The 23,981-nt window shown below is 40.6% G+C and overlaps 2 non-coding genes across 2 annotated transcripts; both read left to right on the forward strand.

Annotated features, from left to right (window-relative positions):
* Positions 1 to 5,268: 5,268 nt before the first annotated feature.
* On the forward strand, positions 5,269 to 5,342 carry Trnat-agu. The gene has a single exon. It is a non-coding gene; the product is annotated as a tRNA-Thr (tRNA).
* A 10,214-nt stretch (positions 5,343 to 15,556) lies between these two features.
* Trnat-agu lies at positions 15,557 to 15,630 on the forward strand. The gene has a single exon. It is a non-coding gene; the product is annotated as a tRNA-Thr (tRNA).
* Positions 15,631 to 23,981: the final 8,351 nt, after the last annotated feature.

Raw genomic sequence — 23,981 nt, forward strand, 5'->3', positions numbered from 1 at the left:
CATTGTGGGGTCGATAAAATAAAGCACCACTCAAGTACTGGAGTTGTTGTAATCAATTTACTCCGTCCCCTCAAAATTGCTAGCATTTTTCCAAAATCCGAAACAATTATTATTATTGTTCACGGTTAGTATTATAGTAGTGGTGGTGGTGGTGGCGGCGGCGGCGGTGATGATGATGATGATGACGATGATGATGACGATGATGATGATGATAATGACAGCGATGATGATGATGGCGATGGCGATGAGGAGGAGGAGAATGATGATGATGATGATGATGATGATGATGATGATGATGATGATGATGATGATGATGATGATGACAGCGATGATGATGATGGCGATGGCGATGAGGAGGAGGAGAATGATGATGATGATGATGATGATGATGATGACGATGATGATGATGATGATGACAGCGATGATGATGATGGCGATGGCGATGAGGATGATGATGATGGTGATGGCGATGAGGAGGAGGAGAATGATGATGATGATGATGATGATGATGATGATGATGATGATGGTGATGATGGTGATGATGCATTTGCAATGTCATTTAAGACAAATGTGTCAGCTGCTACTGAATGGCAGAGTCACTGGTTATGGCAAAATCGAATTATTATTGGCTTTACAAAACTGTCATCTGAAGAAATTAGTTTTTAACTGTCTTTTATATTCTGTATTGATTTCATAATTCTTAAATAGCAACTGTCAGTACGTAGCACACTAACTTAGCATAACTTTAAATTGCGGTAACCATTGATCTTTTACTGTAACCATTGTCGACTGGTTCCAGTCAAGAACTGGAATGATTTCTAGGAATTAATTGAAAGAGATATTGGAAAATTTAATTTAGTTGTTCAAATGGATTGTTCAGAAAGAGAATTGGATGAAATAATGTCCTGCTATTTATAAGTAATTACCATTCAGACATAAATTGATTGACCAGCGACAAGGTTTCATTTCCCGGTGGTCATTTCTTCGTTTCACCTGCGCCGATAACATCTCGAGGAATTAGTTCACTTCGCGACAGGCGTGGCTGTTTGCTTAAAAAATTTGCTTCCCGATCACAAGGTTTTGAGCTCTAACTTTTTGCCACTTTGGATCACTTTTTTTTTTTACTTGTTTCAGTAATTAGACCGCTACCATATTGGGGCACCACCCTGAAGAATTGTTTGCTGAAATTACTAGACCCCCAGTACTTTTTTTAAGTTTGGTACCCTTTATCATACCCTTTAGCCGAACCACTAAGTTACGGGGACGTAAACATACTAACACTGGTTGTCAAGCAATGGTGGAGGACAAACACAGGCACAGAGACATACACACACACGCACACACATACACACACACACACACACACACACACACACTCATACGACGGGCTTCTTTTCAGTATCCGTCCACTAAATCCACTCAGAAGGCTTTGGTCGCTCCGAACCTATAATAGAAAACACTTGTCCAAGGTGCTACACAGCGGGACTGAACCCAGAAGCATTCTATTCATATTTTTTTAGCATAGCCTTGAGTGAACCCATGCTTTTTGAGTAAAATTTGGCCAAAGCATACTATGTAGAAGCTCGTCGAAAATAGGGTTACTGTCCTTGGCTTAATCGGCTGTCGTTTAATGGTCCTGCGACACCTTTAATAGAATCCACTGTATTAAGATTCAAAGCCAAGCTCTCTAATGTGAGGATAATCCTTGAGTAATGGTTTATTTCTCTTCTTTCCGCCAACCATCACCACCATCCCGATCCTTGGAGTTTCTGCAACAAGCCATGGGCTCTACAATTCCACTGATTAATCTTTAAAAAAACACTTATCCCATAATTGATTCCATAGGTCATTTATTTAAAGCGCCAATTTGGTAAACTATTTGTCATCGAGAGAGGCTCCATGTGAGCCCTGCTAGAAATAGCAGCCATAGTTTCTTCAATTCTCGCACAATCGTTTGAAAAAGGTGGACACATTGGCTATTGTAATTCTAAGTACACAATGGTTGGAAAGACAGACTGAATGTTCGAGGCCGAAAAGCTTTTGATCAAATATCTACTCGATCAGAATCGACCTCGAACTAAACAACAACTAAAAGACGAAGTTTCGAATCCCACTCAACGCTTTCCTAAGTATTTTCGCATTATAATGTTCCCCCAATTTAATCCATTATATTTAGGGCATGTGATATTTCGAACGTAATATGGTGAGGAAATCAAGTTTTATGAGAGTTCATTCTGGAGGTCATGAGTGTTTGTGATTCCTCACATTAGGTATAAGGATATAGATTGCTAGACAATGGTTATTGAATCAATCACAATACCGAACTAGCAAAAAAATCTGGATTTGTGTTTAGTCCAGTAGCTTAAAAAGAAAATAATTAAGAGCTTCATGCATGTATTGATGTAACTGAAAAAGCTAGAAAGTTTAATAAACCCGTTTATTAACTCTCTACCATTCAGATTACTCTGTCAAATGTAATATTTATTCACATTGTTTTGAATTAATCATGCATTATCTTGTACTTTCGAGATTTTGATGATATGATTGCTTAATTTTAGAATGATATTGTAGGCAGGTTTAAGAGGCCAGATCTGGGTGGTATGAACATAAAACAGGTAGAAACCCTAAAGCACCTTCTTGCAAAGCAAACTTTTTAACCAGGCAGCCATGTTTTCGTTCAACAATAAACAATAAACAGAGGAGTAGCAGTCCCATAAATATCAAATATAGTTTCATGTTATTATGTAGCAGACACCGAGTTGAGAGGAATGGTAAAGTATCAGACGAAATCTATTCAATACTTTGGGCCTTTTGAGTTCAAATCCCACTGTAGAGAATTTCGTCTTTGATGTATTCAGATCGATAATCTAATACCAGATGCATACTGGTGCAATACAACCGACAACACACCAAGTAACTTTTTTTTACAATGTTACAATATTAAAGTAGTAGTAGTTTCGGTTCACTGTCAGAAACACAAAGACAGAGTTATGGTTTCAATTCTCAATCGAAGCTAGTTCACTGTCAGAAACATAAAAATAGATTATGGTTTCAATACCCAGTCGAAGCTAGTTCACCAATATAGTATTTGCAACAAACATGAACATATCTCTCCCCACTAAAATATAGAAGCTTTCTATCGCACCAAGGTTTTGATTTCCAGTTGCTAGTTAATCATCCACATCATTTGATTGATATCAATGACGCTGAGAAAAGTATAATAGTCACGGCTTCCAAATCCTAAATATCAAACATTCTACTTTGACAAAAATAACAGTTAGGTGCAGGAGTGGCTGTATGGTAAGTTCTTGCTTACCAACCACATGGTTCCGGGTTCAGTCCCACTGCGTGGCACCTTGGGCAAGTGTCTTCTACAATAGCCTCGGGCCAACCAAAGCCTTGTGAGTAGACTTGGTAGACGGAAACTGAAAGAAGCCCGTCGCATATATGTATATATGTGTGTGTGTGTGTGTGTGTGTGTGTCTGTGTCTGTGTCTGTGTTTGTCCTAACATCGCTTGACAACCGATCGATGCTGGTGTGTTTACGTCCACGTAACTTAGCGGTTCGGCGAAAGAGACCGATTGAATAAGTACTAGGCTTACAAAGAATAAGTCCTGGGGTCGATTTGCTCGACTAAAAAGGCAGCGCTCCAGCATGGCCGCTGTCAAACGACTGAAACAAGTAAAAGAGTAAACGAGTTGCATTTTGAATAGATACAAATGTTTTATATTGAAAGATTTTGTTCTTTTCTTTCTTGATTAGTGTCTCTTCATTTTTTCTTTTGTTTTTTTTCTCTCTCTTTCGCCAATTGCATTTTCTTGTACTTCTTTAAGTGACGAACTTGCAGAATCGTAGCACGCTCGACAAATGCTTAGCGGCATTTCTTGCGGCTTCGTGTTCTGAGTTTGAAACGTCACCGAGGTCGGCTTTGCCTTTCATCCTTTCATGGTCGGTAAAATAAGTACCATTCAAATACTAGGGTCGAAGTAATCGACTAAGCCCCGCACACCTCTCGTAAAATTTCAGGCCTTGTTCCAATAGTAAAAAAAATTTTCTTGTACTGCTCTCAACGATCTTGTAACGTGAAATGTAAAATATTGTATGGGGAGATAATCGGCTATAACCTTGCTGGACATAAATAAATAAATAAATAAATAAATAAATAAAGCAGAGCATTTCTATTTAAATATACCGATTATTGTTACTCCTGCGCTGATTGGTTGATTGATTAACTGAGTGGATGAGTGAGTGAGTGACGGATAGCTTTGCTCCTGCATATATACATGCGACGGGTATAGTTCCTTCCATATTTCACCTACAAGGTGTTGACCTGCAGCAGCAAGGAGCTATGGTGGAAGACAGTTGTCTAAGGTGATGTACGATAAGGTCGAATCCGGTACTATAAGGCGGCGAGTTGGCAGAACCGTTAGCACGCCGGGCGAAATGCGTAGCCGTATTTCGTCTGCCGTTACGTTCTGAGTTCAAATTCTGCCGAGGTCGACTTTGCCTTTCATCCTTTCGAGGTCGATAAATTAAGTACCAGTTACGCACTGGGGTCGATATAATCGACTCAATCCGTTTGTCTATCCTTGTTTGTCCCCTCTATGTTTAGCCCCTTGTGGGTAATAAAGAAACAGATAAGGTCGAATCCGATACTATTTAAGAGTGGTCCCGGTGCGCTCATTCGCACTAGCTAGTTGTGACTAGTCGATCCTACAATGACTACCTAGCAAAGTAGATAAAACACAAAATAAATATTTTTTTTACACAAAGTAAATAATTTTTTAAAACAAAGTAAATAAAACACAAAAACACAAAGTAAATCATTTTTTTAAACAAAGTAAATAAAACACAAAGTAAGGATCGACTAGTCACGACTAGCTAGCGCGGATGCGCGAGTGCGCGAGTAGCGGACACCGGGACCACTCTTCTTAAATAGTACCGTCGAATCCAAGACCATGCGACTGCAAAGTGAACTGCTTATCCACACAATCTGTGTCGTATATTTTGGGAGAAAGAAAACAATTGTGGATAGTATGCCGTTCATGAATTTATCAAGGCTGCCAGCTGTAAAAAGCTATTATATTTATTTAGAGCGAATTCTGAAACCGTGACGTTATCTCGGTGAGCAGAGAGAGAGTGTGTCCCCTGCCAAACTGATCTAATCGTTTTGTGAACAATAAATCCTATTAATCGCGGGCATGGTGTCAAGTGTACAAGTTTATTTTTAGATTTATATCGTATGATTAAAGAAAACACTGGTAGGCGGCTCCGTAGCTCAGTTGGTTAGAGCGCCAGTCTAGTAAACTGGAGGTCGAGGGTTCGAATCCCCCTGGAGCCTGTTAGCAAGTTTTCTGCTTTTTTTTTTTTCGTCCAATTTTAATTCTATATTTTTAAGTGAAAAATTTCAGAGTTTCAGGGCGAAACTGAGACCATGGCGAAGGGTTAGGTGGTGAAGAGACTGAAAGGACTGATGAAAGGCGCCTTCCTCTTTGGTCAAGTTCTCATCAGCTTGGTTATCTTCCACTCGGAAAGGGAAGTGAAGGTGGGGAGGAAGTAATACCTCCCAGTGAATTTGCAGCTACGTTCTAAGTTCAAATTCCGCCGAGGTCGACTTTGCCTTTTATCCTTTCCGGGTGGATAAACTAAGTACCAGTTTGCGTACTGGGGTCGATCTAATCGACTAGCCTCCTCTCCAAAAATGTCAGGCCTTGTGCAGGCTAGCAGAACCGTTAGCACGTCAGACAAAATACTTCACGACATGTTGTCTGTCTTTGCGTTCTGATTTCAAATTCCGCCAAGGTCGACTTTGCCTTTCATCCTTACGAGTTTGATAAAATAAGTACCAGTTAAGCACTAGTGTCGATATAAACAACTAGCCCCTTCTCCAAAAATTTCAGTCTTCGTTCCTATAGAAGAAATGGTTATCATTATTATTATTATTATTATTATTATTATTATTATATCATTATTATTATTATTATTAATATTATTATGGTGATGGTGGTGGTGGTGGTGGTGGTGGTGGTTTTGGTGGTGGTGGTGGTCAAATGAAGATAATAAATAAATAATGATGAGGTTGATGCTGATGGCGATGAGGCTAATGATGATAGTGTTAATGATAGCACAAATGACTTTTGTGTCTGCGAGGAACATAACAACAGTGATGATGATAATGATGATAATGGTGATAATGGTGATGAGGGGGAGGAGGATTATAGTGGTGATGATAAAAATGATAAGCGACACGATGGTGACGATGGGAATGATAATTACCAGAGGATGTTAATGATCGTCATGATAATGATGATGACGACGACGGCAGCGACGGCGGCGGCGACGGTGGCGGCGACGGTGGTGGTCGTCGTGGTGGTCGTGGTGACGACGACAACGACAAAGACGACAAAAATAGCAAACAAATCAAACAAAATATGGTACCGTCTTGCTAAAGTTACAATACTAAAAATTTTTATCTTAAGAAAATGAAAATGGTTTTAGCCGTTTACAAAAAAAAATGGATTAATTTAGAATGTTCTATATTAATAAACCAGAATTTATAATGAAACTTTTGTCATAATTATTGCTCAGAAGTGTCGAATAAAGATTAAAATAATTTCTAAGAGATAAGGAGTTTGTAGCAAAAATAATTGGCAGTGTCTTCTTTATCTTCGACAAAGAATAAAAATAAATGTTTTCATTTGAGTCTTTTCTTAGGAGGCATAACTGCAATTGAAAGAATGGCCGCCGGAAAGAATCTGATTGAAGACAATACTATGAGCCAGAATGCAACGACTAGATTGCGCTAATAATAATTTCTAACATAGGCACACAGACATAGGTTGGTGGGGAAACAAGATATTGTCAGCTGGACCGATGCCATTATTACTTCGCTGGTATTTCATTTTATCGACCTGAGAAGGATGAAAGGCAAAGTTTGACCTTGGCTGAATTTGAACTTAAGAAGTAAAGTGACAAAAGTAAACACCGTACGACATTTTGACCTGTACTTAATCAATTCCACCATCCGACGTCTGTATAGAAGTGTTGTTGGTATTGGTGGTGATGGTGGTGGTGGCGGCGGTGGTGGTGGAGTAGTAGTAGTAGTAGTAGTAGTAGTTTCTGTTTTGGACACACGGGCCTACACAAAAGATGTGAAATAAGTTGGTGCAAAACATTTATTACAGAATGATTCGAAGCGTGAATAGAAAACTGAAGTAACAATGAAACTTTAAACAATGAAAATTCCTCCACAGGAGGCGCAGGCATGGCTGTGTAGTAAGAAGCTTACTTCCCAGCAACGCGGCTCCGGGTTCAATCTCGATACGTGACACCTTGGGCAAGTGTCCTCTATTATAGCCTTAGGCTGATCGAAGCCTTGTGAATGAATTTGGTAGACGGAAATTGAAATAAGCCTGTCGTGTGTGTGTGTGTTTGTCCTCGACCTCTACTGGCAACCGGTGTTGGTGTGTTTATGTCCCCGTAATTTATTGGTTCGGCAAAAAAAAACATAGAATAAGCACCAGACTTCAAAAAAGATATAAGTACTGGGGTCGATTCATTCGGCAAAAAATTCTTGAAGGCAGTGCCCCAGCATGGTCGCAGTCTAATGACTGAAACAAGTAAAAGGTAAAAAATAAAGATATAGAAATGGAGACTTTCAAGAACTATCCATGGAATTCCCATGAAAATATGGTCGCCTCGACCATTTAAATGAGCGCCCTCCCTACTCGTCCCCACTCCAGCCTAAAAGTGCATTTTTAGAATGGACTCATTCACTCGAGCCTTGCTCGCCTCTTTCATCCACCTTTCAACGAATTTGCTGGAAGGCAACAGTTACCTCTCCACCGTCAGTTTTCTTTCTAAGTAAAACATGATATAATAGATGAAGGCTTGTCTATGGAAGAAAGTGTGTGTAAGTGTCTGTTTTCGGCCCTTTCAGGCTTGTCCACTGCACAACTTTCATCGTGGCTACCAGACAGATAACAACTGCCTGACCTTCCCGACTATATGAAGGTAGCGAAGTGATCTTCACAATGGACTCAGCTGATTGCAGAGAGCCGTCCTACGCGTGGCAGCAGTTATTCGACATAAACCCCTTGAGTCGGCAACGCTTGGGCTCTAGACGAGTGCACGCATCGGACAAGCTCAGCTGGCAATAGTATCATACTTATAGTATTTCTCTCGAACTAACAAGGCCACCCCAATAATAGAAATTGTCAGGGTGTATTCTCAATATGTGATTTTAGATGTGGTGGTTATTAGTGATACCAAAATTTTCGAAGCTCGAGAAATGCTGCTCAGCAGTTTCCGACGCGCTAATGATACTGCCAGCTCACCTAACACAAGGCCTGAAAATTGGTGAAGGAAGTTAGTCGATTACACCAACCCGATATTTGACTTGTATTCTATTTTATCGATCCTGAAAGGATAAAAGGCAAAGTTGACCTCAGTAGGATCTGAACCCAGAATGAAAATGCCGGAGGGAAATACCTGCAAAACGATTTTTGTTTTCTGAAATTTTGAGGAGAGGGAGTAGTCGATCCCTTCAATCTCAGTGCTTGACATGCTCTATATATTATCGACACTGGCAAGCTGCGAGGTAAAGTTGATCTAGACATGGTTAATATATGTGTTGGAATTGAAGAATTAAAGATACATTTCGATAACAATAAACGTGTTCGCAGTTTGTGCTACACCTTAAGCCAGTGTGATGAAATATTGATGAAGAAAAAGAAAATATTGGATTATGTTCGTCTACTGAACCAAAACACTGTCCACGTTTAAATATAAGAATTAATGAAGAAATATAGATTTTTGAAATGCCTTTCTGAAATGATTTTCTGAATTGTTGCCAACTTCCAACGAATACAATTTATCCATGTTTCTACATATTTTTTGTATTTTTTTGAAATTAAACTGTCTTTTAATAAATTTCATAAATGTGTGTGCGTGCGGGTATACACAAACACACACACACACACACACACACATATATATATACACACACACACACACACACACACACACATTTAGGCGCAGGAGTGGCTGTATGGTAAGTAGCTTGCTTACCAACCACATGGTTCCGGGTTCAGTCCCACTGCGTGGCACCTTGGGCAAGTGTCTTCTACTATAGCCTCGGGCCGACCAAAGCATTGTGAGTGGATTTGCTAGACGGAAACTGAAAGAAGCCCGTCGTATGTATGTATATATATATGTATGTGTGTGTTTGTGTGTCTGTGTTAGTCCCCCTAGCATTGCTTGACAACTGATGCTGGTGTGCTTATGTCCCCGTCACTTAGCGGTTCGGCAAAAAGAGACCGATAGAATAAGTACTGGGCTTACAAAGAATAAGTCCGGGGTCGAGTTGCTCGACTAAAGGCGGTGCTCCAGCATGGACGCAGTCAAATGACTGAAACAAATAAAAGAGTAAAAGAGTATATATATTATTATATATAATATATATATATATATAATATATATATATATACTATATATATATATATATATATATATATATACACACCATTTAGGCGCAGGAGTGGCTGTGGTAAGTAGCTTGCTTGCCAACCACATGGTTCCGGGTTCATTCCCACTGCGTGGCACCTTGGGCAAGTGTCTTCAACTAAAGAAACTGAAAGAAGCCCGTCGTAAATATGTATATATTATATATATATCTATGTATGTGTGTATCTGTGTTTGTCCCCCCAACATCGCTTGACAGCCGATGCTGGTGTGTTTACGTCCCTGTAACTTAGCGGTTCGGCAAAAGAGACCGACAGAAAAAATACTAGGCTTCGAAAGAATAAGTCCTGGGGTCGATTTGCTCGACTAAATGCGGTGCTCCAGCATGGCCGCAGTCAAATGACTGAAACAAGTAAAGATATAATTTTGTGTATGTGTGTGTGTGTGTGTGTAAACGTATATGCATATGTGTGCATGTGTTTGTGAATGTGTATGCGTCTGCGTGTATGTGTAAACATGCATAATATATATGTTTAAAAGAATAGAAGTTAGTCGTAAGCTGGTATGAATCGTTAGCTTATATCCTACTTATGTAGTTCCACCTTTGACCCAGCGAAACATCCGGATGTGAAAACCGGAGAGATGAAATAAAAAGGCTTGGAAATGCGCTAAATTTTAATGCACACACACACACAGATAGATATGTTTCTTTATTAGCCACACAGGGCTGCACACAGATAGAACAAATTACAAGGTAGAGCTTTTCTTTTGAAGGTATTAAAAAAAAAAATTTAAAAAAAAAAAAAAATAGGAAGGGGGAGGTTCGATCAAAAGGGATCGTAAAAGGAGAGAAAGAGGACAAAAATAAGGGGGGTTAAAAAAAAAAAAGGGGGGGGGGGAGAGGAAAAAAAATGATCAATAGGGATCGTTATCACAGAAATGTCAATATGAAGTGTAAAGGGGAGGACAGGTGAGGTTTACCCGTGGAAAGAAAAGCCTGCGGAAAAGACCACGGTAACCTCGGTCAATGAAGTCACATTTTATATTTCTTTTTTTTTTTTTTTTTTTTTGCAAATAAGCAACTCTCTGTTTTCGATTTCTGGGTTCATAGGACTATGCTCAAGGTGGCTTCGTCATTCATACGTGCCATTCTTGCTACATTCACCCATCTTTTTTTAAAACATTCGCTAGACAAAACTTGCCTCTCTACTCTCACTTTCCTTTTCAAATGGTACTTGAAGAAGTTGATGAGAGATTGACCAGAGAGGAAAGTGTTTGTCTCCAATCCTTTCAGACGCGTCCACCAGATACATTCCTTCGCCATAGCCACAAGGATGATGAAAATAGCTCTTCCTTCCCGTTTGAAGGAAGGAGGCGTGACAATATTGACGATAGACTCAGCTGATAAACCGACTCGTCCCACACGTGACAGCAGTTGTTCGACATAAGCCCACAGGTCGGAAATTGTTGGACACTGAACGAGTGCGTGCAGAACGGTTTCGTCGCTCTGACCGCATCTCGGGCAGGTCGGCCCCGTGTTTCTCGAGCCGTGTCTGTAGAGCTTATCCCGAACGGGTAGCGCTTCTCGGTAGCACTGCCAGGCCAGGGATCTCTGGAAGTTGTCCATGGGCCCTGGCCCGAAAGTCGTCCCGAACAGGCGGGTCAGGTACTCCTCGTCGACGTCCAGGTTCGCCCCGAGCTCGTCGTCGTACCTCCCCTCCACTAAACCCCTATAGAATGCTTTGGTTGTGTTGAAGTCACTTAAGGTCGACCCAGGACGGCAGAGTTGCTTGAGAGCAACGCGACACTCGCGGTGCCATTCGCCCTTCCTCGGCCTCTTTTTGATCCACGACTGCAGTTCGGTCATGGAGACGAGCTGCGGGAAAGCGTGCCTCACAAACGGCGACCACACCTGTTCACCGTCGTCTACATAGAGCCAGAGATGTCGCAGTCTCAGCGCGTGTCTGCGCATCATCAACCACGGCATGCCCAGCCCTCCTTTTAACGGGTGTTGACAGCAAATGGATCGCCTGACCATCGGGACGCATCCTTTCCACAAGAAGCGAAAGAGGATGCGTTGTAGTTTGGTGATGGTAGGGTCGGGACAAGGTACGACGGTCAGGCGGTAGTAGATGACGGACGCGATTGTACGTTTCGCCACCTCCGCTCGACCTTTTAGGGACAGTTTCCTCTCGGCCCATTGCCGGGCGAGAGTGACCACCCTACTCGTTATCTCGTTCCAGTTCTTCTCCACTTGGAGGTCCGGACCAAACCAGACCCCGAGCAACTCAACCGGGCCGTCGGTCCAGCGTCCCACGACGGAGGCGCTGGTGGACGGCATGGGCTTGCTTCGCCAGGTGCCTAGTCGCAAGCCCACTGACTTTTCCCGGTTGATTTTCGCTCCTGTCACCGCTTCGTAGTTTTTCAGTGTCTCGCCGACCAGCTCGATGTGCTCGTGGCTAGACACTATGACGGTGACGTCGTCCGCGTATGCAGACACGCTCGTCCCGCATCCCAATTCTCGCGGGATGCCCCTTAGAGTCGCCAGCTTCCGCAGTAGTGGCTCAAGAGTCAATACGTATAGAAGCGCCGAGAGGGGGCATCCCTGACGGACCGAACGTGCAATGTCGAAGGGTCTCGATAGATGTCCATTTACGCGAATTACCGAACGGATGCCTCTGTACAAGGCAGCTATCCAGCCGCGGAAGACGGGACCGAAACCAGCCGCTCTCAGGACTGCCTCCAAGTATCGATGGTCTACCCTATCAAGGCTTTGATTGATCCAAGTTGATCAGGGCCCCACCCATGCCAGGTTCGTTAACTACCCTGTCTATGATGTAGCGCATCAGATGGAGGTTGTCATGGATGGTCCGGCCTGGCACGGCGCATGTTTGCGCCTTGTCGACCAGTTTCTCGATGACAAGCGCCAACCTCTTGGCTAGCACCTTGGCCAAAATTTTCAAGTCTGCATTAAGCAGAGTGATGGGCCTAAAGTTATCTATTACATTTCCCTTGTTTAGATCTTTCTTCAGCAGTGTTACGGCTCCTCGGCTCACAAAACCGGGAATGCTCCCGTTTTGCTGCCAGTTGCAGTACACCGCCGCCAAGAGATCTCCAAACAAGTCTAGCATACAATTGTAAAGCTCGTAGGGTAGACCATCCAAACCCGGTGATTTGTCCCTCGAGCATTCTGCCATCGCTTCCCGCACTTCCGCCGCCGTGATGGCACCTTCGCAGCACCCTGCCTTTCTTGTCGAGAGTCGTGGTAGGCTATGTAGGTAGGCACTGAAGTCCACCCTACGTTCTTGCCCTCCACTCGTTCCGAACAGTCGGGCAAAATGCTGCTGAAAGGCCTCACACATTTTACTTGGCTCGAGCAATTCGCGCCCCTGTTCATCTACCAGTGACCGAATGGTGGCTTTGTTGCCCTGTTGCGCCTCTGCCACCCGGGCCTCTCTCGCGGCTCCAACACCTTCGTTCCTAGAGCACGCATCCTAGCTCTGACAGCACATCCTTCGTGTTTGGCGTTGAAGTGTTGGTCGAGGGCCAACCTCGCCGCCAAAACGTCGGATGCGATGCCGCTTCTAATTGCCTCTTCTAGCTTCTTAACTAGCTCACCCTCTACTCTATTTCTATCTATGGCTAGTGCTTTGCTGTACCTAGTCGCTTCTGCTTTTACTGCTCTCTTGAGGGCAAACCACCATTTGTTGTTGATGATGGCTCCCGTCAAAGCCCTCTTTACTAGTGTGCTAATCCGGTCTCTGAAAACTTGTCTCGATGGGAAAGACGCGTTTAGTTTCCAGTATCCGGGACCCTGCCTAAGTGTCTTACCTAAGTCTAGCGTACATGTCACAAGTTTGTGATCCGTGTAGCTGACTATGTGGAATTGTGGACATCCTATGCTATCTCTATCTACTGTCCTACACAGTATCCTATCTAGATACGATCTCGACGACCCGATGCGGTTGCTCCATGTCCACGTTGGCGCATTCGGGTGGTCTAGTCGAAACCTGTCAGACAGTTGAAAGCGTCTGAGCAGGTCTCTGAGGCATTTGCATCCCCGTCTATTCCTATCTCTACCCACGTAGTCTACATGCGTGTCCAAGGTAGCATTCCAATCCCCCACTAAGAGTAAAGGACGAGACGTTCCCAAGAAAACTTCTAGACGTTGAAAGAAATCCGCCCGACCTGTTAAGGGCGGTGCGTAAACTGATACGAGCCAGAGATAGAAAGAGAGATAGATAGATAGATAGATAGATAGATAGATAGATAGATAGATAGATAGATAGATAGACAGACAGACAGACAGACAGACAGACAGATAGATAGATAGATAGATAGATAGATAGATAGATAGATAGATAGATAGATAGATAGATAGATATGTTTCTTTATTAGCCACACAGGGCTGAATACAGAGGGGACAAATTACAAAGTAGAGCTTTTCTTTTGAGGGAGGAGAAAAAAAGATAGATAGATAGATAGATAGATAGATAGATAGATAGATAGATAGATAGATATGTTTCTTTATTAGCCGCACAGGGCTGCACGCAGACGGGACAAATTACAAGGTAGAGCGTTTCTTTTAGGGGATAAAAAAAAAGGGGGTTTGGTTTTCGATCAAATGGGATCGTAAAAGGAAAGAAAGAGGAAAGCAAAAAAAAAAAGGGGGGGCGATAAAAATAAAAGGAAAAAGAAAAAAATCGATCAATAGGGATCGTTATCACAGAAATGTCAATATAAATTATAAAGGAGAGGACAGGTGAGGTTTATCCGTGGAAAGAAAATCCTACGGAAAAGACCACGGTAACCTCGGTCAATGAAGACACATGTTATTTTTTTTTTTACAAATAAGCAACTCTCTGTATAGATAGATAGATAGATAGATAGATAGATAGATAGATAGATAGATATTGTTATACATGGGCTGGTCATATTTTACGAATTTCATACCAATTAAACACACGCACTACATATTTGGTCCTCACTTCAACTTTATTATTATTATTATTATTATGTTTCTTTGTCAAAGTTCTTTCGTCCTACCTCCTGTGACTTCTTCAGCCACTTTTTATCCCACGCGTCTCCTGTTCTACTTATTCCGTTTTGTCTTAATGGTGTATGTATCCCTATCCGTACAAGCGTTGTGTTTGTATCAGCGCGCATGCGTGTTTATGTATTAGGTATGATCCTTCATTTCTCAATGAACTGCTGGTGGTGGTGGTGGTGGTGGCGCTGCTGCTGCTGCTGCTGCTGCAGCTGACGGACATAATAGTAAAGGTGATGTTAATCGTGGTAGTGATGGTGCTAATAGTTGCGGTAGTAATCGTGTTTTCCAGCTCCAAATCAGTTATTAAATAGACCTTTAAGCAAAAATTGTTCCACCGTGAACATTTCGTCTTTTTGTATATCTACAAACAATATTGTCCTTCATATTTAAAACCGTAAAATGTAATTTGAGGAAATGTGGCTACTATTTCAGTTGACTGTCTAACAGCTCCTTGGTCGACTTCGTGGTGGTGGTGGCGGCGGCGGTGGTGGCGGTGGTGGAGGCGGCGGCGGCGGTGGTGGCGGCGGCGGTAATGGAAGTGGTGATGGTATTAATGTGGCGAGCTGGGAGAAGCGTTAGCACGCCGGGCGAAATGCCTTGCGGTATTTCGTCTGCCGTTACGTTCTGAGTTCAAATTCCGCCGAGGTCGACTTTGCCTTTCATCCTTTCGGGGTCGATAAATTAAGCACCAGTTACGCACTGGGGTCGATGTAATCGACTTAATACCTATGTTTGTCCTTGTTTGTCCCCTCTATGTTTAGCCCCTTGTGGGTAGTAAAGAAATAGGTATTAATGTGTCGTCTTGGTGGTTATTATGCAAATGCCGGTAGTGGAGGTGGTGGTTTTTGTTCTTGAATTGCAGTGAATAATATAGCTTCAGTTGTTATTGCTGTTGCTGTTGTTGTTGTTGTTGTTGTTGTTGTTTCTGATGGTAGTGTTGATGCAACTTGTACAATTCGTTTCTTCTGTCTGACGAGACTAATTCTTATAGCCACGTCAATATTCACTAATATAACGAATTTATCCCAAGGCACTTTTGTTGTGGCTCCATAGCTCAGTTGGTTAGAGCGCCAGTCTAGTAAACTGGAGGTCGTGGGTTCGAATCCCTCTGGAGCCTAGTATCCCATTTCTTTGCCTCGGATCTCTCTAGTGCTTTCTGTTACACTTTCCATTTTTTGCCGTCATACATTCGTTCTTTATTGGGTTTTTTTATTATTATAAAACCGAGATCACATATTCATTTCACTGTCAATATGTCAACACAGCATAATGACTAAAATAATTAATCTTGACAGTTGTTGTGTTCTGAGCAACATCAGTAGTGTAGTACTACTGTGTTTAGTCATATTACTTTAAGTCCTGTGTGGTGGTAGTAGTAGTAGTAGTAGTAGTGATGGTGGTGGTGGTGGTTTGGTGGTAGTGATAGTAGTAGTAGTAGTAGTAGTAGTAGTGTAATGACCACAATATAAATAATATATGACATACAAATATATTGGTAATGGACTTTAGCCGAAACATTTGGAGATCCAGTTAATAACACATAAAGATCATCTGTTTGTAATCTATCAACGATTCTACCATGAGATCCGTGACCCAAATATTTCACTGTCAAATTACCTGCTCTCTGATAGGTGTAATTTCTCTATCAAAAGTTCACTGGTCCTTTGTGAAAGCTAGTTTCTCTTTTACATTTCAACGTACTGGATTACTGTAAGGCTAAGTGCATTGGCCACTCACACAATGTACCAACCTCTGACCCTTCAAACCAGTCCATTCCGCCATCTTGACTCTCTACAAGAACAGAGAAGCAAATTAATGAAGTCTGAAGCAGTGGAAACACTATGTTGTGACATGTGCTTCAGTTCTTTTACTTGCTACGTATGATGTGCTCAACTCCCGCTGCGGTTTATGTACTTGAGAGTACTTACCAATTTCTAGCTGGCTTCATCTTGATATGCAACATGGAGACAAAATTTGAAAATTTGGGATTGATTTGTGACATTTCTCACATATTCGTAAGCTCTTCTAACTTGTGGCTTTTAGGTTAAATCAAGAACCTTAGTCCTTAAAGCAATTTGAGTTTCCCAAAGCTGATCCATTGCTTTGCATTAAGCATCATCACCCGGTATCCCTTCCAAATCCTAGTAATTCTTCAGTCATTTGGAAATGTCTGTATGTCTACTATTGCCTTGTAAGCTAATTTGATCCAAACAGGTCATCAACCACAGCATTCTCACAAACCAGAAAAGGTTAATGTCAATATATTCTTAAAATATTTAGAATGATGGCGTTATTGTTTATATTCAATTACATTTTTTCTTGAATTCATGAATTTTTAATAAGGTGTTTGATTGCAAAATCTGCAGAGAGTTTGACAAAATATCTTGAAGTGTGGTGGATGTTGGAATCAGTAGAAAAATAGATAAAATATCTCCAAGTGTCATGATGTCAAAATACTTAAGTGAAATCTTGATTTAGTGAATAGCTTCAGCTTAATCTTCCGACTTCCATTTTACTTAACTGATGCCCTAATCAACTGAACTATAGAACAACCTCTGTACAAATCAAAATACCAGTTTCATTAAAATTAAATATGCTTCACTGAGACAGTTTCACTCTACACCTGAAACACGTCCAGTACCTTAAACAGCTACCCATTTACCTTGCCCTAAATATTAGAACTATGTAAGTATCCAAATAAAATCTTTTCAACTGAGTATAATATACAATATGTCATAATGCAAAGTTGACCTATTATCGGAGGTTAGGATTATCTTCACATGCACAGTGTCATACCTAATTTACAGTTATTAATCATTGTATACCACAAATTAAGGCGGCGAGCTGGGAGAAACGTTAGCACGCCGGGCGAAATGCTTAGCAGTATTTCGTCTGCCGCTACGTTCTGAGTTCAAATTCCACCGAGGTCGACTTTGCTTTTCATCCTTTCGGAGTCGATGAATTAACTACCAGTTACGCACTGGGGTCGATATGATCGACTTAATCCGTTTCTCTGTCCTTGTTTGTCCTCTCTGTGTTTAACCCCTTGTGGGTAGTAAAGAAATAGGTATTTTGTCTGCCGCTACATTCTGAGTTCAAATTCCGCCAAGGTCGACTTTGCCTTTCATTCTTTCGGAATCAATAAATTAAATACCAGTTGAGTACTGGGGTCGATGTAATCGACTTACCCCCTCCAAAACAATTTCAAGTCTTGTGCCTATAACAGAAAGGATTACATACCACAAATTTCTTTATGTTTGTGTATAAGAATATATATATATATATATATATATATATATATATATATATATATGCATGTGTTTGTGTATGTATGTCATTGTTCAGTTTTGATTCAAGATTTCTTGCCAACGGAGGAAGAGCCGGTTTCTAACCTAGATTCAAGTCTTCTTCATTGGAATTTCAATATTAACAACAGGGTATTTTTGTTTGTATGCATGTATGTATGTATATGTGCAGATACGTATGTTTTGCTTTATACATGTATCCTCATGCATATTGTAGCATATCTAGACATGCTCATATATATTTAAATGATAAATTTTTGGAAAGATTTACAGATTTTTACAGTTCCAGTGATGGATGGATCTGTAGTCTTTGAATTAGCTTTTTCCTTTCTGGTTTTGAGAAGCCTAATTTCTCAAGATTAGTTTAGGCAGTGCGTTACATATCCAAGGGCCCCAATAATTACAGGTATAAACCTGAACTTATAATCTGGATAGAGTAACTGCAAGTTTCTCAATAGTTCAGCGTAGGTAGTCTCTTTTTCACTGATCTTCAGCTTTATGTTAACATCCGCAGGGCAACTAATTTCTACAACTGTACACAAATCATTATATCGGGCCTGTTGTGCTTACATTTTATTGAGGTCTTCACTGGTACATTCCACCAGTATTCCTTTTTATTATCAGTAGCTATGGCTTATACCACACTGTGAGTTCTTATTTCTTTGTCCTCTGGGTGGGGGTTATCCTTCCGACGAATTTCATGATAGTGTTCTAGCTACAGCATCATGTCTCATCGGTAGATAATATCGTGATAACATTTTCGGACAACTGCTTATGATGTGGATGATATCTTCGGTGTAAATTCCACAAAGTCTGCATCGGTTGTCACATTTTACTGCTTTTCTGCATCTCTGTCCCTTTTGTGCATCAGATACTTGGTTGATATCGCATGTTCCTGGATTGCAAACGCATACCCTTCAAAGTGGAAGGTAGTAATCCGGCTATTGATCCATGATAGACTGCTTTGATGATCGATGTAACTTGGAGGCTTTCTACTAACATATCCATGCATAGTCTTTTGCTCATATATGCTCATCCTTTGATCTGATGATACGTTGCGGTAGAGTCGTCCGACTTCTTTGGGCATGTATCAGACAAAGAACGTTGCTCAAAGAGCTGCCTTCCAAGTCTTATGATGTTAATCAGCCTCAAGTATGCACATTTGGTCAAGGGATGCACTTCGACATGTAGCTATACATATATGTGTTTGTTTGTATGTATGTATGTATGTATGTATGTATGTATGTATGTATGTATGTATGTATGTGTATATGTATGTATGTGTATATGTATGTATGTGTGTGTGTAAATGTGTGTGTGTGTGTGTGAGTGTGTGCGTGTGTGTGTGTGTGTGTTTGTATGTATGCTTACTAACAGAAATCAACGATAGTATTTGTTTCTAAAAGAGGAATGTTACAATATAGTTTGGGGGAATGAAATAGTGTATTAAACTAACCCAAGTATTTCATTGCTCCTTCATTTCATAGACACAAACAGTGATAGGAAAATTAACCATGCCGACATTGTGTCCCATTCTTTTGAGGTCACGATGTAAAAATATTGCAAGCTATTTTATACAACGTTCAAGCGATTCTAAAAAAAAAAAGTTAAAAACTGTTTGCATAAGCTGACATGTTTGAAAAGAAATAAATATTGGAGAGAAGAGTAAATTTTCACAATGCCTCAAGAGAACTGCTGGCTAAACTGATTCTGTAAACGACCGAAAGATGGAGTCAGTAGACTAATTATTTATACTCCATAAATTTTAAATAATCTCCAACAACTGTAATAGTCGGTATGGCTACAAGAAATATATTCATGAATAGAGAATTCTTTAAATAGTGGTCAGCTTTATATAATGGTCTACACTTTATTATGTTTTCTCATTTACGCAGAAGGCATGTAGTTTGTTTTTGTTTTTTCTAGAAGTCAGTTTAATCGCTACCATCGACCTGTACATGACTGTTACTTTATTTCATAGACCGCGGAAAAATAAAACTCAAAGTTGACTTTGGGATTTGAAGAACTGGAACTTAAAGAGCTGAAACAAATATCGGTTTCAAATTTCGGCATAAGGCCAGCAGGTTCTGAGGTAGGGGCTTAGTTCAGCTGATACTTATTTTATCGCCCCCGAAAGGATGATATGCAAAGTTGATCTCGGTTAAATTTGAACTCAGAACGTGAAGACAGACGAAATGCGCTAAGCCTTTTGCTCGCCGCCTTGAAGAGCTGGAACAAATATTGCGAAGTATTTTTATGATGCCAAAACAATTCTGTCAGTCCACCTCTCTTATACCATAATATCAAAACAATGGGCTCCAGTAAGATTCGAACACTCAACCCTCTGCTTACTAGACGGGCGTTCTGTCCAGTTTACACATGGAGCCGGCTTGCTAATTATAGAAGTCAATTCTGTACTCACAGACGGCGGCAAACTTTTAGTCTATGTCTGAAACAATCTTAGTATGTTTAGGCAATTAATAACCTTGTGAAAGCAACATCACAGCAACTATTCATTTCTCAAATACTTGAACTCTTTAGTAAAACACAAAACCAATTATCGAAAAGGTAATTAAGTTTTGCAAAATTTAATAGGTGGAGCTTTAAAGATTGAAATTACACAAAAAATTCTGAACAGATCTAAACAATCTTTGCTAATTGTTCAGATTTTAGTCATGTAGCAACAATTAACACAGTAAGTAGTAGCAACATTGAAGGCGGTGAACTGGCAGAAACGTTGGCACGCCGAGCGAAATGTGTAGCCGTATTTCGTCTGCCGTTAAGTTCTGAGTTCAAATTCCGCCGAGGTCGACTTTGCCTTTCATCCTTTCGGGGTCGATAAATTAAGTACCAGTTACGCACTGGGGTCGATGGAATCGACTTAATCCGTTTGTCTGTCCTTGTCTGCCCTCTCTGTGTTTAGCCCCTTGTGGGTAGTAGAGAAATAAGTAGTAGCAACATTGTAATATTGCTGAGTGATTCGTTAGTTAGTAGTACAGGGTTCAGTTTCATCCTTTGGCAATATAACTTGTAAAAGGATAACTTTCTTCAAGCTAAATTACTCAGATATAATACGTGAAGACAAAGGGTTTTCGATGGAAGTTCTGCTACTGGCGTCTTAAAAACGAAATGTGCAAACCGGTTTCAATACCCATTTAGAACCACTGGTATATTAACGATTAGCCGCCGTTCAAGAATTTGGACCTGGAGATCTCCATTTCCAGCGACTTCGACGGCCACCTCCCAGTGGAGTCGGGCGTCAACGAAGAGCCCTCGACTACAATAAGACGACCAATGTTTCTTTTTTCCAAGGTCTGGGATCTCCCGCCCCTAAGCCCTAGACCATCACCTAATCACCCTTACCCATCTTGTTGCTTAACAGCAACAATAACGATTAGCCAAAGTGGTTTTTATACTTTTCGCACCTGTAAATAACCTTACACTTTTCAAAATTGACGTGATGTCTAGGTCTGAGCAAAATATAATAGCTATCACTGTGTGATGACATGTTTACATGTTTACATCGAGGCGAAACTTTGACAAGGAAAAGAAATCAAGAATATTACACTTGAATTCCGGTTCTAATCAACCGAGGTAGGAAATCAGCAACAGCAAAATAATTTATAGCAATAAAGATTGTGTATGCGTGATGGAAACATTCGTCCAACTTCAGAATTGAGATAGTGGATTACAGAGACAATAAAGTGCTAGGTTAAGGACTTACAGTATATTGATTCGTCTCTTCCAGTTTCTGAATACTCATTTCTTTACTACCCACAAGGGGCTAAACACAGAGAGGACAAACAAGGACAAACGGATTAAGTCGATTATATCGACCCCAGTGCGTAACTGGTACTTAATTTATCGACCCCGAAAGGATGAAAGGCAAAGTCGACCTCGGCGGAATTTGAACTCAGAACACAAAGACAGACGAAATGCCGCTAGGTCAAATTTTAGATTTAAGAAGGAAAACGTTTCTGCCAGCTCGCCGCCCCATCCATTGTTTACAATATTTACCTTCATACTCGGTGATTTTTATCGCAAGTTCTTTTAATATGCAAGTCGACCTCGGCGGAATTTGAACCCAGAAAGCAGCGGCAGACGAAATACGGCTACGCATTTCGCCCGGCGTACTAACGTTTCTGCCAGCTCGCCGCCTTTCAGCTTCTGAATACTGATAAGGATTATTTATTCCGGCTCTCTAACAGTTTTACTATACATTATCTTAAAAAATGATAAAGAAAAAAGATTTTAGTGTTGGTTGAGGTTTTGCCTTTCAAACATTCCCATCCTTTTAATACGCGTGCTTTAAAATTATTTGACCAAGTTTTCGTATGATGGGCTCTATGTACAAATTAAAAAAATGGAAATATTTTGTGATCAACATTGAATAACGGTATATAACACTGATTCAACATTTGAGGTGATTATAGAAAATTTAATTGACTCTCAGAATTTGACTGGTATTATATTTCATTGACTCGAAACTTTGTAAACCAAAGGCGATTATGCCGAATTTGTACCTCATTTATCTCGGATTAGAATACAAAAATATAACTAAGTTGAGTTTTGTCTAATGCTTTACAGAATCCACAAATCAAGATACTTCCTCAGAGGTTTGAATGTCACATTAAAAGAACTTTACATGAGTAACTGATATATAGATCAATTGTTTCAAGATATTCGTATTCTTTAAATATTAAATAATCCCTTCTACAGTAGACACAATACCTGAAATTTGGGGGGAAGGAGCAGCGCTGGGTTAACTCATTAAACATAATAAGCACCTGCTTAGGGCATCAGGAGACAGGAACACGACAGAAATGAAAATGGTTTACGGCACGAAAGAAATCACACTAAACTTACTAAAATAATATTCGTGATGCCTTATCTCTAATAAGTATAGAAGCAGAAGTTTATCATAAAATTGATTTTAACGATATCATCAAATACTTTGCAATTAAAAAGAAAACGAAGGAGAAAACTTTTGAAATATAAATAAAGTGGGTGTATACAAAAATAAACATTATTTTGCATCTTACTGTGAATTTTGTTTCATTTTGAAAACTGAAAATTTATTTTATGGCTTATCGTTTACATTTTGAATTATTTTTGTTTACATTTTGAACCATTTACATATATTTGAGGGCACCAACATCTTTTAAGCACTTAGGGTCTTTATGGGTCTTAATCCGGCCATGCTTGACTGATACTAATTTTATCGACTCCGAAAGGTTGAAAAGGCAAAGTCGACCGCGCCGGAATGTGAACTCAAAACATGAAACCAGAAGTAATGTTGCTAGGTATTTTGTCTGGTGTACTAACAATTCTGCCAGCTCTCCACCGTTAAATATTCTTTTCTACTCTAGGGACAAGGCCCAAATTTGGGGGGAGGGGATAGCCGATTTGCCAAAATTTAAAATCAATATGGTTACTAATACATTGGAGGCGCAATGGCCCAGTGGTTAGGGCAGCGGACTCGCGGTCGTAGGATCGCGGTTTCGATTCCCAGACCGGGCGTTGTGAGTGTTTATTGAGCGAAAACACCTAAAAGCTCCATGAGGCTCCGGCAGGGATGGTGGTGATCCCTGCTGTACTCTTTCACCACAACTTTCTCTCACTCTTACTTCCTGTTTCTGTTGTACCTGTATTTCAAAGGGCCGGCCTTGTCACTCTCTGTGTCACGCTGAATATCCCCGAGAACTACGTTAAGGGTACACGTGTCTGTGGAGTGCTCAGCCACTTACACGTTAATTTCACGAGCAGGCTGTTCCGCTGATCGGATCAACCGGAACCCTCGTCGTCGTAACCGACGGAGTGCTTCCATCCACTAATACATTAACTATAATTCTGTCTAACGTAGACACAAGACGTTGATGTGATTTGACTGTTTGTCCTATTGCAGCGTATTTTAATGTTTTGAATGGGAATTTGTCCTTTTGTTCTCTATTTTAATACTGATTTTCTAGTAGTCTCCCAGTGCTCAAAGAAAAAACAAGTGGTTGTTTCACGTTGAATAATAACATCGAATTTTATCTCAACTTTAGGGAATTGTTATAGACTATTAAACTGAGCCATTTCCATCGTGATATTCTATCATATTGATATTAAAGTAATGATGAAGACCACCATAGGGACTTTGTACCTCATACTTCAGAGAATG

Source organism: Octopus sinensis, linkage group LG7 (genome assembly GCF_006345805.1).
Source record: "Octopus sinensis linkage group LG7, ASM634580v1, whole genome shotgun sequence".
Classification (NCBI taxonomy): Eukaryota; Metazoa; Mollusca; class Cephalopoda; order Octopoda; family Octopodidae; genus Octopus; species Octopus sinensis.